Genomic DNA, 19,359 nt, shown 5'->3' with positions numbered 1-19,359 from the left:
GATCCTTGAAGTGCTTGGAACATGTATAAGAGATGAGAGGTTGGTGGGGATGGCAGAATTGCTTGGGTCCATTTCGTTAGTTTTTTGGTGTGTAAGTGTTTTAACACACTTTCCTTCTCGCAGTATGTACATATACTTCCTCCATGGCAGACTCAGGGATGGATACAGCAAATATTCTACCCAAAACACCTTTCTCCACTCTCAGTCAACATGCTGAATATGGCTAGTGAACCCGATTCCCTCTCCTGGCCCAGAAGAGGCTCCCTCCCAAAGGCCTCACAATCCCATGAACTTTAATATCAGCTCATCCTCCAATCACCTGACTCCTTAGCTGTCTTACCACCCAAGGATGTTCATAGAACCACTTCTTTCTTTAGAGGCTTCTGAAAGCCCATATGTACTCATCAGAGGCAAAGAGACGGACATGCCTAACTATAAACGTCTCCTTAATATGAAATCGAAGGCTTCCATGTTCTGACCTCCACTTGGGCACAATGGCAAGTGTGCCATGCTCTAGGCCGGGGGCTCTGCAGGTGCTGGTCTGTGGATCTGTTGTACAGCAACAAGTGCTAATAACAGGCCCGGGAATCTGAATTTGATGGCCAGGATGTGCAACAAAATCTGGTAATTACAGTTTTAAATTCCTCATGCTCCCCAGTGTGCCTTACACCATCTCATCTGAGACGAAGCTCATCACTCTCCTCCCCTAGGATGGAACCACCCCCCTAACACTCTGCCCAGAAGTCTGGAGTCCAACTCAAATCCCACCTCCCCCACTTTCTACCAGTGATAACACAGGCACATACCTGTATGTCAGTTTCTTTAACCATAAAATGGAAACACTCAAAAGTACCTCAGCACTGGTAAAGATTAAATGGGATAATCCATCTGTAAGTGTTAAAATAGTGCTTAGTATATGGCAGCGATTGTAAACCGGTGTGCCACAAGAATTCTTAAAGCATGCAATAACTGACTATTTAGTCATGGGCACTGACCTCTTTTCCCTTAGACCAGTGGTCGGCAAACTGTGGCTTGCGAGCCACATGCGGCTCTTTGGCCCCTTGAGTGTGGCTCTTCCACAAAATACCACGTGCGGGCGCGCACGTACAGTGCGATTGAAACTTCGTGGCCCATGCGCAGTCAGTATTTTGTGGAAGAGCCACACTCAAGGGGCCAAAGAGCCGCATGTGGCTCGAGAGCCGCAGTTTGCTGACCACTGCCTTAGACTATCAAATAAAAAAATGACAACAGTGAACACAATAGCCATCTAGTGTGAATGCCCTGTCTTGAACCATAAGTATATAGGTCATTTAATAGAGTATCATTTTATTGGTCACATCGCATAACAAGGTTGCATGTGATTGGTTAATTCTTGGTACCAGAAATCTTTATATACAAGTATAGGCAACTGAAAATATATATATATATATATATATATATATATATATATATATATATATATATATTTATTAGAGGCTCTATGCACGAAATTCGTGCAAGCGCTTGGCCATCGCAGCCCCTCGCAGCGTCAGCCAGCCCTCGAAGCCCTGGCTTCGTCCAGAAGGTCATCCGGAAGGACGTCTGGAAGGTTGTTCAGCTGTCTGGTCTAATTAGCATATTATGCTTTTATTATTTACATATATACATTCAGAGGAGAGAGATAGAAACATCAATGATGAGAGAGAATCATTGATTGGCTGCCTTCTGCACACCGCCTACTGGGGACTAAGCTCACAACTCTGGGATGTGCCCTTGACCACTATAGAACTCAGGACCCTTTAGTCCACAGGCCCACGCTCTATTCACTGAACCAAACCAGCTAGGGCAGCAACTGACTTTTTAAAAGGTCACTATGGAGAAAAAAGGGTAGGTAATTACTATTATTATTACTTTTATAAATCAATCAAAAGAATACCTATACTTTGTCAGATCAGAAAAAAAAGTTATTTTTGGTGTGCAGCAGAATTTTAGTAATTAGTATACCTGTAACATGAGATGAAAAAGGTTGAAAATTGCTGGCATATGGTAAGTGCTTAGCAAACATTCACTTCCATCATTATAATTATTTCTTTTCATCACTACAGTCATTATCTTCCCACAACTGAAATCTTTCCCATTCTTTGAAGTCTAACTCAAATGCTATTTCCTTCACAAGGTTTCTACTGAACAAGAAATAAACCCTCTTCTTTATATTCCCACAGCATTTACTTCAGAGGATTAAATTATATTTTAGTCATTTAATAGTAACCTACAGAAGTGGGATAATACAAAAGCCAAGATGTTGGAACTGAAAAACCTGGGTCAAATCCCAATTTCTCCAGTTTTAAGTTTTGTGAGCTGGAACAAGTATTTGACTTCTCTGTCCCTCAGTTTCCTCATCAGGAAAATGAGACTAATAATAGTTCTATTTCATAGGGCTGTTGTAAAGGATTTTCAACACCAACTGCACACAACAAATGCTAAATAACTGTTTGCAATTGTAATTACTTTTTCTTAGCCTATTATAAACTAATAACTCCTCCAAGATGATGACCAGCCCTTATAAACTGCCCAATAAATTCCAGTCAAATTACTTGTTTATAAAATTAGTGCATGATGTACATGTAGAGCATGTTTAGAGAGTATACAAAGAGTTGGCATGACAGATGTGGTTGTGCATCTTCCCATCCTATCCTGAGTAGAAGGAAAGTAGCATCCAGGAGCACCTGCTACATGCCTGGCTTGCAACATCACTAATAAATGTGATCTTATTGCCTTACTGAGCTCTACCTCAGAACTATATCCTGAACCAGCTACTTCTCACCACCTGCCCTGCTCACATCCTAGTCCACACCATTATCTTCTCTATCTCATACCATTGCAATAGCCTCCTGGCTGATAGCCCTGATTCTATCCTGGTCTCCTACCCCTATTCCTTCCCCACAGTATATCTCAATATAGCAGCCAGATGATATATTTGATAATAAAAGTCACTCCCTAAGACTTCCTAACTTTCTCTGGCTTTCCCCCTCCATCATTCAATCGCCACCAGGTTGGTCTCATTCCTATTCCCACTTCATGACCTTACCTCTCGTCCTTGCATCTCTTTCAAATCTGTTTCCCCAACATATACTCACAACTCATGGCTCACTACATCACCTTTGAGGTCTCTGCTCAAATGGGCCCCTTTAGAGCGGCCTTCCCTAATCCCCCTATGTATATAAGCATGTGCCTCACTGCTCCTTACCCTTGCTTTACCTACATCCATGGCATTTGTTACTACCTGACATCTGTGGACTGTTGCGAGAGGGCAGGGATCTTGTCTACTGTTCTCTGCTCTAGCCCTGAAGTTTGAACACTGTCAGGCATATAGCAGGTGCTCAATAAATGTTTGTTGAATAACTTCTTTCCAGCTTCGAGGAGATTTAAGACGAAATGTGCAAGCATACATAGTTTTAAAGTTTTGTCTATGTAGGTAACCAAACTTCTCAGGAGCAGGAACAGGATCCAAATACAGATTTTTCGAATCCATCTAACCACAAAAAGAGATCAAATCAGGAGTTAGGGGTTGGCAGGAGGGCAGCTGGAAACATACAAACCACTCATGGGGTTTTAAAAATCTCATGGGTTGGGAGAGCCTTCCCTGTCCCAATGCCCCAAAGTAAGGAAAACCACCACAATGATCTACTCTCCTCCCCCACACCCTTAGCCCCCAACCCCTAGCCATTGCCAGTGGAGTTTTGTCATTTCCCTTAGTTGAGCTAGGAAAGAAAACATGTAAAACCACGGGTCGCCTACCAGAAGGTCATTAATTATTCAGTGCTGATAACTTCTGGAATCACCTGTGCCTGACTCCAATATCTTATGGGAAGGAAAAATTAACATAGTACAATTGAATTAGCTGATAACTTTAATCCATTTTTTAAAAAGCACACCATTTTAAAATCAGAAGTATAACCTTAGAGACTTTCAAAACTGCAGATGTGTCAAAATAATAGGTTTAACAACCAAAGAACCACAGGACTGAAAGGAACCTCAGGAAAAAAACAACAAAAATATATTAAATTGCCACATGAATAGTGAAACTTTATAATGTTATCAATACAAGCCTTACACACTGCAAGAACAATGAGAGTTTACTGTCTTCCAGAATACAATGAGATGGTTCTCAATAGAGTGAAACCACCTCCCGGGGAAATCCAAAAACGTGAAAGAAAATGCTTTGCTGGCCATAATGGCTGCGTGGCACCAGTAGACAGGAAAGGTGATTTATGACACCCTTCAGATACCATTTTTACTCCTCCAATCCTCTACAACTAATCACCCCGTAGGGTGCCTGGCACTATAGGTAAGAGATGTGCCCCTGCCTTTAAATTGCTAATAAACTTGTTGTGGAGAATAAAAATTAGGGGGCTCACTCCATATGGATAACTTGCTGAACTAGTTCAGGCTACAGATCTTAACAGAATTCCACCTTTGCATCCGCACAGAATATAATCACGAGAAATAGGTATCATGGTATTTGCACATCAAGCAAAACCACTGTTTAATACCTACATATTCAACTCTAAGTATTCATAAAAACAACACGTTCTCCTTTGTTCCCCACAGCCATGCAGAATAGGAAGGGGTTTGGAGGAAATACACTTGTTGTCATATTACTCCATCCCTTAGTATATAGTGAATTGCAAAAGGTCACAGGTCAAGGATCCTAACTTATTGTTCTACCCAGAGTGCCCAGTCCCCAGACCATGGTAAAACTGGTCATTTAGTGTCCCTCCTCTCTGCCATCCATTCACCTACATTAGCTTGGGGCAACATACGCTCATCAAACCCCTGACAGGAAGTCCAGTTTTCTCAATCTGGCCATCACTCTTCACTGTGGTCACCTCCACTTCCTGTGCTCTGACCTCCTCTGCCTCCAATTTCTCTACCTTGATCACTACTACTTTCCATCCATCAAAACACGTCCATCCTCTTTCATTCTCCCTCAGAATTTTATTGCTAATAATAATAGCCATGTTTGTGGAGTGTTAACAAACCATCTGTGGAGGATCTCCCATAATCCTCACAGCTGCCTTAGGCGGAGTCTCATGCCAAAAGCCACACAGTGGAGCCAGAATTCTAAGAGTTAGACTCCACCGCCTATGCTGCCTAAGACTATACAACTTATTTAACAGTAGAGGGATACGAAAGACTTCATATTTTCTATCTCCTCTGTCTAGCTAAGTACTTACAGTCACTAAAGAAATGCTACTTAAATATACTGAGTCGTGAAACCCTAGTTTTTTGTTTGTTTGTTTTTATTGTTGCTGTTAATTATCCTCACTTAAAGATATTTTTCCATTGATGTTTAGAGAGAGTGGAAAGGAAGGGAAGGGACAGGAAGAAATATCGTTGTGAGAGAGAGACATCGATTGGTTGCCTCACACATGGGAGGCTGGGGATCAGGTAGGTGCCCTTGACCAGAACTGAACCCACAATCTTTTAGTCCATGGGCTGACGCTCTATCCACTGAGCCAAACCAGCTAGGGTACAAGCTCAAGTTTTATATACTTTTTCAATTTGACTGTGGGTATATAAGTACATGGAAGTGGTTAAATATGGGAGCCTACATTCATTTGCATTTAATTGTTTGAGATTTAAGAGCCAATGAATAAATTAAGGGAGAACACCTTTGAAATTACTGTATAAAGAAATATTAACACAGAATTTAGTTTATTAAAATTTATTTTGCATCTGTGATTGCAGAAAGAACTATGTAGGACAACTGATACAGTAAGTACAATAGTATGAAGCCAAAATAAAATCGTCAAATACAGCCAAAGATTTCACTGCTCACCAGAGCAGTCAATGGTGATGGGGTGAAAAAACAAAACAAAACAACTGCTTGACTAGAACAGAAAGTATGAAAGCATTGTTTCAAAAGGTACTTAACCGTGGTTGCAAAGGTTTAACTGGAAATGTGGTGCAAAGGAAGACAGGGAATGGAAGTGTTGATGGATGAATGGATAAACAAAATGTGCTATACATACACACTTGAATACCATGCATCCTTAAACAGGACAGAAATTCTGCAATATGCTACTAACATGGATGAACCTTGAGGACATTAGGCTAAATAAACAAAGCCAATCTAAAAAGGACAAATACTGTTTGATTCTACTTACATGAGATATATAAACTGGTCAAATTCATAGAAGTAGAAAGTAGACGGTGTTTACCAGGGGCTGGGAGTGGAGGGGGAGGTGTTTAATGGATAGAGAGGGTCAGTTCTGCAAGATGAAAAAGTTCTGGAGATCTGTTTCACAACTGTGTAAACATATATAACACTACTGAACTATACACCTAAAAATAGTTCACTACTATATGTGTTTTTACCACAATAAGGAGATAGGGAGATTGACTAGACCGTGGTCGGCAAACTGTGGCTTGCGAGTCACATGCGGCTCTTTGGCCCCTTGAGTGTGGCTCTTCCACAAAATACCACGTGCGGGCGTGCACATACAGTGCAACTGAAACTTCGTGGCCCATACGCAGAAATCGGTATTTTGTGGAAGAGCCACACTCAAGAGGCCAAAGAGCCGCATGTGGCTCACGAGCCGCAGTTTGCCGACCACTGGGAAGATTCTGGCCAACATTTCAGCTTTCATTCAAAAGGAACTCTCCGTACATACCTTGCCTTTTTTCTTTCCTTTGGGGGCAATTCAAGTCTCACAAGTGTGTTCCGCCACATCCATGAATCTTCCCTACCTATTCCATTCCCCTTAATTCCTCATAAATTCTACCTAGTCCACACTACAAGGAGGGAGCAAAATGCTCTGGAGTCAGGCTGCCTGAATTCCAATCTGGCCTTCCCACTTGTTAACCGGGCACCTTGGTTAGACCGTTTAACTTCCTGGGAGCTCGGTTTCCTTATCTGTCAAATGAGGACAATATTCCTCAGATCTAATAGGATTTCTATTAGGATTAAACAAGTGAAATATGTAGGGTATATATATATATATATATATATATATATATATATAACAATACCTGACATGAATTATAAAGTTGGCTATTATTATTATTACTTCATCTGTTGTATACAATACTGCACTTGGTCATATTCATAATAGATTATTGGACTTAGTTTGACTAGTCTTCTTCTGCCTGCCTAGTAAAATTACAGTCCTTTTAAATAACACTGTAAATTCTTCTTCTCATAAACCTACCACCTAACACAGCAGTAAACACAGTTTTATTAATTTAGCAAAATACAGATGTAGTTAGAGTGGTGAAAACGATGATCTTACTGAAGACTTTAGACTTGGGACACAGAGCACAGTGATTATCAGCGATCCCAGCTCTGCCCGTGTACCAGCTGCAGGGCCTTGGGGAAGTTCCTGTATTTTTCTGAGCCTCACTGTTGTCACGTGTAAGCAGTGATGACAATAGTGCCTACAACACAAGACTGTTTTGAGAATGAAATGAGTAAATATACATAAAGGTCTTAGAACAGACCCTGGCAACTAACAAGCATTGCTGAGGTTGGAAATAGCCAGTCTCTGGGCAAAAGCATTCATGGCTTGGATCAAAGGGAAACGACTGTTCTATGTTATGTTTTGATTATTTTATTTACTGTTACCTAAAAAATACAACTCTTTCAAAATCTAAATCTCCATGCCCACTTCCACATCCGGTGAAGGCCAGAAACGGCAATTCCTTCACTTCTTATGAGAAGCTATTAGTGGCAGAAGTAGTACGTAGGTTAGAGTTTTTAGGTATTATCTCAATAGTTACGTGGTTGATAATCTCCTTAGCTTCCCGCAGCTTGTCTTTCAAGCTGTCCACCTAGATTTTAAGTTAATTAGCTAACGTTTGAGACTTGTTTTCCATTAGAGATCTTTAAAGTAGAGCCATAAATCTTGGGCAACCAGAGAAAGATTTCATCTTCCCAAGTTCCTACAAGAGCAGAAGTGGGGATAATTAAAAGTAATAATAAGTGGAAGCCTGCATCACTATGGAGGACTTCCAGCTGCGTGCCCCGACCTGGACAGCTCCCTCTGCCCAGTGCCAGCCCCCTCCCACCCCTTGCAATCTGGCCACATCCAGCAGGAAGAAGAGAAATCAGACCCCCTGAGAACCCTTGATATGAACATAGGCACGTATTCGTCGGGACTCTATTCCAGTGCATGCTACAATGAACATAGCTGTAATGTTTAATTTACTCAGATCAAAGCTATCATGATCATTATACTTCAATAAAAAGATTTTAAAATATACACTCATAATATGTGCCCTTTTCATACATACATTATATTTTTAAATCTGAAAATTTAATACAAATGTGTACCCCACCATTCCTCTGAATTTGAGCTGCATTTTTAGACTAACAACCAGATGTTTCAAAATAGCCTACTGTGAACCGTTTCCTCTCTCTGCATTTATAAATAGCACCCTGACCTCTTTTCCAACTGAATTTGAGGGCTTATTCCTAGTGGTTCTGTAATTGTCAAAGTCTCTTTTTTTTTCTTAGGAAAAGAGGATATCTCAGCAAGTGTCTCCCAACTTATTGATTCATTTATTTATAATTATTCATTCCATAAATATTTAAGGTACACAATATACTCTCTCCAAGATAATAGTGGGAAATATTTGCAGTTCAAGATAACAGCACCTATTTATCTCATTTGAGAACAGTGTGTTAAAGTGCTACAAAAAAAAGTAAAGATGCAATGTCTTCTCTCAAAGAGTTTAAAACAAAAAGGGTAGATTGGACATGACCAAAGGAAAACAGCATGCATATGAACAGTCAGTTCCTTACGACAGCGAAAAGTACCAATGCAGAAGGAGTATCAAAAATTGGAAGACTCTGATGTACCCAAAATAGCACTTAAATAATAATAAGAAAAATCAAATTATGTGACCTTGACTTTCACATGGTTTACATTTTAAGTATTTTTTTTTATTTTTTTAGTACAGAGAGAAGTGGCACCAACATCTTTCATGAGTGCCAGGGGAACTCTCAAAATCTCCAATCAGCTTCCTGAATATAAGTGAAATATGCAGTAATTTGATCCTCAAGGATGGAGTGCTCAATGAAAGAGCTATAGAGAGCTGCAAGATGTGTAGAAGAAATGTAGCGAAAAGGAGACAGAAGTATCTGGGTAGAAGGAATGCCATAAAGGGGGCAAAGAGGGAGAAGATGTCTGCAGGCAATAGCAAGCAGATGGGAGTACCTGGGAGGGACCAAGAGTTCAATAAAAGGTGATGCCAGAAAAGGAAGCTGGACGTGGCGATGAAGGGCCTTCAAGGGCAGACTAAAAATTCTGAACTTCATCAAGATACTGCGAACGCATCTTGGCAACCACTTTCAACCATCACCACCCCAGCAAGTCCAAGTCTCCTGGTCATCAGCATGGAGACAATACTTCCCTTTTGCTCTTTCTTGACTATCTCTCCAACTCCAAAGGCTTAAACAATTCTCTTCCTAAAGCTATGTGACATAACAGTCCCTTTGCAACCCATTTTTGTGAGAGCTACGAAGGCAGATGCACTATTTGAGTATTCCTTCCCTGAGTATTCCCTCACCTACCCATGCACCTCTGTACACAAATGGTATAATATAGAAACATCATTCTTCCTACTTCTCCTCTAGTAGTTTTATCCCTGAAGCTGCTCAAAACGATTTCTTCCACCCAGATTGGGACTCCTTTGTTTCCTCCATGGCAAAAGTAAGGAAGTAAGTTTATGCTGAGTCAAAACTGTAACAAAATTCACAGATCAAATTTCTAACTAGAAAAGATCATGTGAAGAGAGTATCATTAACTGTTAGTGAATTAAGGAAATAAGCAAAATGGTTTACCTATCATTAAATATTTAACCTGGCTAATGCTTAAAAGAAACCTGAAATAATCAACTACAGGGGTCTAGGCCTTCACAAAAAAAGATGAGAAGACATCTCCTAGTTCTAATCTCTCATCAATCACTTCTTGTCAAAGCTATGAAATATTTCCAACATTAATAACAAGTTCTCTCTACCTAATTAATATTTTACAGAGAATTTTTTAAACCCCTCTGTTTAATGAAAAGACTGGATCCAAAGAGTCAATAAATAACTTGGGGGGGGGGGGGGGACCCTTGTTAAAATAAGGCTATAACAGCAATGTCTATCTTAGCATTTTCATAGCATCTTTCACCAAACTTTCTCCAAGTTGCAGGGACATGGGGTAGAAAGCAGCAAAAGAAGAAATACCTTCTTTGATATCATGAGGTCTATAACCCAGAATCCTAGGCAGGCTTTTATTTTTTTAATCTTTATTGTTAAAAGTATTATATATGTCCCCTTCTTTCCCCCATTGACCCCTTCTAGTCTATCCCCATGCCCTGCCCCAGGCCTTCACCACCCTATTGTCTGTGTCCATGGGTTTTGCATATATGTATACAAGTGCTTTGGTTGACCTCTTCCCACCCACCCACTCACTCACCCCCACCTTCCCTCTGAGATTGAATAATCTGTTCCATGTTTCTGCCTCTGGATCTATTTTGTTCATCAGTTTATTTTGTTCATTAGAGTCTACATATGAATGAGATCATGTGATACTTGTCTTTCTATGACTGGTTTATTTTGCTTGACATTAATACTCTCCAGGTCCCTCCACGCTGCCTCAAAGGAGAAGAGAGCCTTTTATACTGCTGCATAGTATTCCATGGTGTAAATGTACCACAGCTTTTTTATCCACTCATCTACTGATGGGCACTTGGGCTGTTTCTAGATCTTAGCTATTGTAAATCTGGCTGCTATGAACATAGGGGTGCATACATTCTTTCTGATTGGTGTTTTGGGTTTCTTAGGATATATTTCTATAAGTGGGATCACTGGGTCGAATGGCAGTTCCATATTTAATTTTTTAAGGAAACTCCATACTGTTTTCCATCTAAGCAGGTTGTTAAACCTTCATAGTCTCAGAGTTTACAAGAAAATAGCAATTCATTATAAAATGAATCCTAAATTTAACCACAATAACTAAGAATAGTTAAACTGAAAATTATTAATTGAATATCTGTGAGCCTCACACTATTAGGAAGTTTTAGTGATAGATGATTACAAATTTCTTTTCAAATGTACCATCAGCCCAGCTGGTGTGGTTCAGTGCTTGAGCACTGACCTATGTAAACCAGGAGGCCACGGTTTGATTCCAGGTTAGGGCACATGCCCAGGTTGTGGACTCAATCCCCAGTAGGGGGCATTCAGGAGGCAGCTGATCAATGATTCTCTCTGATCATTGATGTTTCTCTCTCTCTCTCTCTCCCCCCCTTCCTCTCTGAAATCAACAGAAATATATATATTTTTAAATGTACCACCAGCTTCTCCTTTCATGGACAACACATAAAATTTAATAGGCTTACAGAAGGAAAAAACGCAAACACATATAGGCCCTCATACATAAGCTTAAATCCTTTGATTGACCCTCCAGGTATTTTATATAAATCTTTGAGTATGACAACTCAACTCCATATAAAACACTCCTGGTGTTAAGATATAGTACATGTGTGTTTAATATACAGGGGTGGGCAAAAGTAGGTTTACAGTTGTGAGTACAGGAAATACAGAATTCATTTTTGTATTATTATTTATTAATTCTTGTCTTAATTTCCATACAAACAACTGTAAACCTACTTCAGCCCCACCCTATATGTTTAAAAAGGAGCCAAGGAGATATTTCCACTTTAAAACTCTAGCCTAGTTCCATGACCCATTTTACTTTTTCTTTCTTTTTAAAACATGGTTAAACAGTGGAATGTCCTGAGAATTTCCCCTCAATATTTCTCTTGTAAGTGCATGAAAGTCATCACTAAAAAAAGTTTAAGGGTATTTATCTCTCTTTTTTTCCTAAAAAAAAAAGTTAGCTTCCTTTAAAAGAAAAAAAAGAAAAAGGAAGAAAAAGAAAAAGAAAAGCCATAACTTCATCTTCCAATTACTTGTGGGCAATGTTCCACAAATTCTCTGGGGTGTAGAGTGCTTAAGTGCGGGAAAATCAATACTGAGCTTGTAAGTACAATACTATTATTGGTCATCACAATGACATCCGATTAAAAGTAATTTTAAAAATAGTTCCTGTTTCAGGACACTTTTTTTAAAACCAAAAGCAGCCTACTTCAAGGGCAAACGTGCAGAAAATAAAATGTCAAAGTTGCTATCACCGTACAAACTTGCAAGAGCCTAACACACGATTCCACACACACCAGCTTCCATTTTCCTCTAATTTACCCAAGGTTATAGTTCACAATCTAACTTCACGACGCTTTCCCCCACAGCCAAACAGCAAAGTAACTCCAGATCTCTGCCAGGAGGAGAGCGCAAGCGTTTAAGAAACAAACCAGGATGAACTTACTTTTCCAAATGAGATGGACACCCATCCCCCCAAGAGACCTGCCTCCCACAGTAGAGGCGCGAGATCAATCTGGTCCACTCACTGCCCACAGGTCGCCGCGCAAGGTGTGCGGCGGCGGCAGGTGAAGTCAGATGACAGTCATGAGCGTGTATTTACAGGCCTGCGTCCCCCGCGCACCAGGAGCAGGATGCGGGGGAGCTGGAAGATCAGAGCAAACTCATCATCTCCACCGAGGAAATCACTTGGTGCCTGAAACTCGCTCCGGGGCGCCTCCTCTCCGTGTATGTCCCTTCGGAGGCGGGGGGATGAAGGGAGAGTCTAACTGTCCGGATGGTCACCCGCCCGGGCCAACGCGCCCGAGTAAGTGGGTTTCTGTATCCCTTCCCCGCTTCTGGTTTCCTTTTAGACGCCCACACGCGGGAACGCCATCCAAGGGGCTGAAACCAGAGTCCAGCCCTGGGCGTCCTGGAAATTTACCCGAAAAAAGTACCCAAAAGCCCAGACCCAAGCCGAGACGGTCCTCCCACCCCGGCCCGGTCCACGCCGCCCAGCCCACCCCGGGGGCCCGGGACTCGCCTGGCGCGAGGGCCGCCAGGCTCGGGAGGCGAGGCGGGCGGAGAGGGGGACGGGGGAGCCCGGGGGCCGCGCCTCTCCCCGCCGGCTCGCAGGGTCCTCACCCGTGGTTCCCAGGCGCAGGGCCTCCTCCCGTCCCGCCGGCTGCCCGCGCGGCGTCTGCAGCCCGGACGGCGGCCACGCGGGCGGCGCTGTCACCCGCCGGCGCCGCGGCCGCGGCACCTGGAGGCGGGAGCGCGGGGAGCGCGCAGCTCCGGAAGCGCCGCGCCCGCCTCGGCGCCCAGCCCAGGTGCCCCGCTCGGCGCCGCGCCTCGGCCGCTTCCTCCCGGCCGGCGGGGGCGGGGGCGGGGACCGGCGCCCCGCGCGGGGGCAGCGCGGGCTCAGCGGCGGGGGCGGCTGAGCCGGCCGTCCTGGTTGGGCGGCATAGCTGGGCGGCTGACTCAGTGCGCAGCGACCTGGCCGCGCCGGGCCCCCCGCGCACCTGGCGCACCTCGGCTCCGAGCTCCCGACCCGCCGACCCGCGGGGCCACTGCGAGGGCGCGTCCCGGAATAGAGATCGCCCGGGAGGAGGATGCCCGGGACCGCTCCCCGGCTCCTGCCAGCCGGTGGGTGTCTGCGGACGGCCTGCTGGGGGTGGTTTGGCAGCGGGGCGGCACCTCCCCACCCCTGATCATTCGTGTTCCTGCACTTGCCAGGTGGCCTCAGCGTTTCCCGAACTTGAGACTCACCTAAGGCGCTCGCTTTCCCAGGCTGCTCCCAGTCAAGGTGCATTCCGTGGGCCCGGGATCTGTTCACCACGCCCCGTGCCAACGAGTAAGCCGAGCCCATTACATAGGATTCTCCTGCAAGTCAGCCCTGCAGGGAAGGGGTGATGATCCCCATTTTCTGGTGAGTGAGTCTGAGAACGCAGAGCAACTTGCCAGAGCAGACAGAGCATTACAGACTGAACGTGGTTTTCAATTTAGATTGAAACGCTCTCCCCTGAGAAACAGAGCCTCTGAATAATAAATTCCCCTTTCTTCACTTTTGCGCTGGAGAGGAGACACCACCATGCCCCAGTCCTGCCCACACCTGAGATTGTTAGAGCCTGAAAGACATTTCCCCCTGGAGCTGACACTGTGCTCTTGGAAGTGATCCTAAGGAGGCAGCAAAAGCAAATAAAGGGACAAAAACAAACACAACAAAAAATCTGTGCTCCCCCCCCCACCCCAGTACCAGAGTTTCTAAAATCCACTTGTTTGCCATGAGTTCAAAGGCCAACTCATTTTTATTTATTTATTTATTTATTTGTTATTATATATTTATTGATTTCAGAGAGGAAGGGAGAGAGACAAAAAAACATCACTGATGACAGAGAATCATTGATTGGCTGCCTCCTGCACGCCCCAGACTGGGGAAGGTGCCCTGACCAGGAATCCAACAGTGAACTCCTGGTTCATAGGTGGAGGCTCAACCACTGGGCCACACTGGCTGGGCTTTATTTTTAAAATAATCATCTCTTAACAGACTGACCTGAATTTATCTCCCTTAAAAGATGCAGTGTCCTGATCTTTCCCCGGTACCTGTTGATGGAAGTGGAGCCATTAGGGAAAGCGGTGAACTTATTATGAAAATGAGATAATTGGTGAGATCCAGCGTGTGGAAGGCTTCCCAGGAGCCCAGGCCCTGGGGAGGCTCATCTTCATCAAAATTCCTGCTCCCCAGGCTCTGAAAGGGCTGGTACCAAGCCAGGGGGAGGAGGGGGGAGGCTGTGTTTAACCAGTACTTCAGAGCAAACCCTAGTTCCACCAGGGAAGTTTTCTTGACATTTTCTAAACCTCAGGAATTCTCTTTTCTTTGGATTCCTGTAGAATTTTATTTATTTGCTCTTTCCTGGCTTCATTTTAAGCCCATATTCATTTTAACTCCATACCCTTGTTTTTGTTGGGTTTTTTTGTTTGTTTGTTTTTGGGTCTTTTTTTCTCTCCCGCTCAGGGTTCTCACATACTTTTTCATTTATTTTTATCTGTGTGAGCCATCTTACATCCCTTTTTTAATACGGTGGGTTATAAATAAACAAAAACTCTTACATCAGTTATATGTCTCAGAATATCAAGCATTGTGTGATCAAGTTACTTCTTTTAGTAAATTTTGTAGACTAATTTGGACTTTGTGCCTCTTTGTAACAATATCTTAGTTCCTTGGTTATCATTCAGTCATTTATTGTTTAAAAAATTTATTGAGCACTTACTTTTTAATAGTTTGAGAATACAGTGCTTAGTACATACAATACAACCTCTGGATTTAGTCTTCTCTGAGGGGAAATAAAGTTCAGAGCTGTGTCAGGCACACTGATGATTTAATAATAGCTCCGGGAAGTGAAAAAAGAAAAAAAGTTCCCCCAATGAATGTATACATTGGTTATAAGACGTATTCTGGTTTTAAGTATGCCCAACCCGTACAGCTCAGTGTTTTGAGAGTGGACCCATGAACCAACAGGTCAGCTCAGTTCCTGGTCAGGGTACATTGATAGGTCGCAGGCTCAATCCCCAGTAGGGGGCATGGAGGAGGCAACCGATTGATGTTTCTACCTCTATCCTTCTCCCTTACTCGCTCTAAAATCAATGAAAACATTTTTTAAAGAGTCCAATTGTCCACAGACATTTTTTAAAAAAGAACCTTAGTGTATGGAGGAAAATAAAAGGCAAAGGAAATGTGGCAAAACAACCTTTTATTAATCGTACCAGATTCTAGGCAAATATCTAACATATATGTTATGTCATATGTGTACAACAACTCTATGAGTTGGAAATTTTTTCCCAATTTTATAAATACAGGCTTAATTGAGACTTAAAGAGGTTAAATAATAAATAGTAGATAAATTGAACACAACTAGGCTGTAAATTATTTATGTAGCAGACTTCATAGTGGGGCATTCAGGGAACAAAACAGGAAAATTAACTTAAGAATTGAGGTATGAAAATCTGTTTACTGCCAAGGCCATTGGAGTATGTATACCCAGCAGTCTTCATCTAAGCTGGATTTATCCCAAAATGCCCACTCCCACCGGCTCCTCCATTTTGAGTAAGAAGCAGGCAGACCTCTGTCCTGGCCAGACTTGGCATCTATGCTCCTCCCACCCCTCCTACCCAGAATGCCCTGTGCTTCTGAAAGAGGCATCTGAGAGATTGAAAGTCCTCCTGCTTCTCTCCTCCTCTCCCTCCTTTTCCTCCTTAACCTTTTCCTTGCATCATGGAAGCTAACACCCACAGAGCATTTAAGAGCCAGTTGCTATTCCCAGCACTTTACTTGTAAAAGCTCATTTAATTATCTCAACAGCTCCTTGAAGAGAAGATGTTATTATCCCTGTGATAAGAAACTTAAGAGAGGTTGAGCAATTTACACCAATTAGGACGGTAAGGGAGAGAGAAGTCCAACATAGTCTTTTAGATACATTCTCTGCTGGAGATTGCCTCTCAGGGAAAGCTCAGTGCTGGAATTGAAAGTTAATTGTGTGGGTTGTGGCATTTGGAGCAAACTCATTAATTTCTCTTAGCCTCAATTTCCCCATCTGTAAAGTGGGAAGAATAATATCTATGAGAATTCAATATGATTACATGTCTAAGGCCCTAGAAAATAGAAGTCCCTTAATATATGTATTTCTCTTTTCTCCAATGATTCTTCAAGATAGGTTCAAATCCCACCTCCCTCTCAAGCCTTTCTGAATCACTGATACCCAGAATTATTTACACAACAGAATTTAAAGTAATTTCTTCATTGTTCTCAAAAAGAAAACCTACTATTATTTTTGCCAAATATAAAATTTTAGGGAGATAGAGAAAATAGTCATGTCTACTTATTTAATTATTTACTTAATACTTAATTTGTCATTTTAGATAAACAAATATAAAAGTAAAATTATGCATTAATGTATAAATACTGCCTTTTCCATTTATATTTTTTAAAGTTTTATTCAAATTATAACATGCAACTTGACATCAGTAACTTCATCATGAAAGCCACATTTTGAATCATCAGTGGGTTTTTTTCAGAGCATTTCTTCACATCTGTCTATATTTTTGACACTATAACTTCCTGAATCCTTTTATGATTCTGTCACTGGGAATTTTGTTACAAACCATGTTTCCACTTGCTTCATATTAAGAAGTTGTTTTTTTCTCATTCACCCTAAATATGTAAATGAGTTATCTCCACCAGTTTTTGGGTTGTTGAATGATTTTTAAAATATATTTCTATTGCTTTCGGAGGGGAAGAAAAAGGGATAGAGAGATAGAAACATCAATGATGAGAGAGAATCATTGATCAGCAGCCTTCTGCACGCCCCCTACTAGGGAATGAGCCTGCAACCTGGGCATGTACCCTGACCAGGTATCGAACTGTGACCTCCTGGTTCATAGGTCGAACTACACTGGTCAGCTTTTGAATGATTTTTAAAAGGATGCTTGCACTGTCCTGGCCAGCGTGGCTTAATGGATATGTTGTAGGCAGCAGGAACGGCACCAGGTGTCAGACCAGTGGGATCAGACCAAACCTGGGTTCAGCAACCTTGGTACTTGAGTTCTGGCTAAGAAAATAATTCAATCAAGACTCATTCTCACTAGAGAAAATCTTTTGAGCAAGTAAAGAGAAAGTACACTCAAAGAGAAATTTCAAGCTGACAGCTCAAAGAGTTGCCCTGGGGAGTGGGCTAGGATTCCTATTAAACCCTTAGAAGGCAGTTAACTGCTTTCTTCTTCAGACTGACCTATCAGGTCCTGTGCTGTTATCTTCTGGTTTTGCATGGAAGTTAGATGGGGCTTTCCTCCAGCCCCTATGTTCTCCTCTAAGGAGGATGGTCTGCCACGTGACTAACCACATGCCAGAGAAGAAAGGTCAGGAGAATCCCACCTCGATGACCAGAGGCATTCTAGGGTGGAGAGAAGTTCTAGGTTCAAGGTCTTGAATTGAATATGTTCAATATCTGCTCTACCGGGTTTTTTTCATTGCTAGGTGTCTGGGATGTCCTGCCTAGTAACCTCTGTACCTGGCCCATTCTCTTTGCTCTGCTCATGTCTATCTAACTGCCTACTACAGATAAGAGTATGGACCCGCACACTGAAGGCTATCGGGTTCGATTCACAGTCAAGAGCACGTACCTGAGTTATAGGTTTGATTCCTGCCCGGTAGGAAAGTATGTGGGAGGCAACCAATCAATAATGTGTACATCGATGTTTCTCTCCTCTCTCCTCTGTCTTATCCCCCTCCCTCTCACCTTTCCACTCTCTATGAAAAGCAATGGAAAAAATATCCTCCAGTTAGGATTAACAAGAGAGAGATAGAAGAGAGAGAGAGAGAGAGAGAGAGAGAGAGAGAGAGAAAGAGAGAGAGAGAGAGAGAGAGAGAGAAGGCTTGCACTAATATGGAACACTTAAAAATTGTGGGTGATACCCCAATAATAATTATTTAATCTGTTTTAAATAGCTTTGCCTTCTTGTATTTTAAACCAATTTTGTCAGATGACCTCTGTATGGATCCTACACTAGGACTAAAGATATTTCATACTACCTCCCCAACCCTGAAGACAGGTAGATATCCTGTGATACAGATTGTGTGTATCAAGCATAGTTACACATGATGACCTCTTAATCCTCTCAACAGGGCTGGGAAGTAGGAATAATCATTACGTCCTTTCTTGGCCTGTAAAGAAACCAAGGTATCAGATTTGAACCCAGATAAGGTGGATTAATAGTCTATGCCTTAAGCATTCTTCGGCGATGCCTCTGAGAAGATCTGACGTTTTGCCCACAAGGACCGCATTTCTGATGCCTAATTTTGGGGAGAAATGATGTATGTGCTTTATGTTCAGGCACATATTATACTCTCTCTTGGATTTTCCCATTGCCCTTTGATTTTACTGTTATTCAGCTTGCCAGTGGGCTTTGCATTGTGGATATTGAGAATATTTCCTTATTACTATTTGTATACCATTACCTCTATTGGAGTACTCTGATCAGTTTGCCTTGCATTATGGGTACTTGGAATCTTTATTACTATTTTAATTTTCTGAAGTATCTATCATAAGGCCTTAGATAAATTTTTGTTTTATTAAGTTGAAGTACTTATATTCATTAGGGTGGCTTCTTTTGGTACTCTGTTATAAGTTTTAAGAGTTGCTTTGAAAGATTTTCCTCTTTAACTCTTTTTCACCACAAGGAAACAGCTTAGTGGAAGTCTGCTGTGAAGCAAACAAAGGAGCAGTATAAAATATTCCATCAACTGAATTACTGACTAAAATTTGGTGGTATTCTGGAATTAATTTATTTTAAAATACAAGTTTTTCAGAAAGCATTAAGTGATATTCAGAAAAAAAAAGTGAACTTAAGTTTTCCTATAAAAGTAATATTTCAGAAACTCACTTAGGCACTAGAGATTAGAATATATCATTGATGTT

At 42.0% G+C, this 19,359-nt stretch overlaps 1 protein-coding gene across 4 annotated transcripts in view; it reads right to left on the bottom strand.

Annotated features, from left to right (window-relative positions):
• ARAP2 (ArfGAP with RhoGAP domain, ankyrin repeat and PH domain 2) overlaps positions 1–13,106 on the bottom strand; it is a 158,062-nt gene extending 144,956 nt beyond the window's left edge. For 3 of the 4 annotated variants that reach the window (XM_070398186.1, XM_070398201.1, XM_070398210.1), the window contains exon 1: positions 13,034–13,106. The gene's annotated coding sequence lies outside the window, so the exon portion shown is untranslated. Of the gene's footprint in view, positions 1–12,356; positions 12,420–13,033 lie in introns of those variants that run through there. The other variant, XM_070398194.1, reaches the window with a different exon arrangement.
• Between the last annotated feature and the right edge of the window lie 6,253 nt (positions 13,107–19,359).

Source organism: Myotis yumanensis, unplaced genomic scaffold (assembly GCF_028538775.1).
Source record: "Myotis yumanensis isolate MYYU_CA2020_CCGP unplaced genomic scaffold, mMyoYum1.0.hap1 SCAF_1, whole genome shotgun sequence".
NCBI classification, from domain to species: domain Eukaryota; kingdom Metazoa; phylum Chordata; class Mammalia; order Chiroptera; family Vespertilionidae; genus Myotis; species Myotis yumanensis.
Note: the sequence above shows the minus strand (reverse complement) of the source record. Positions and strands in the feature narration are given on the sequence as shown.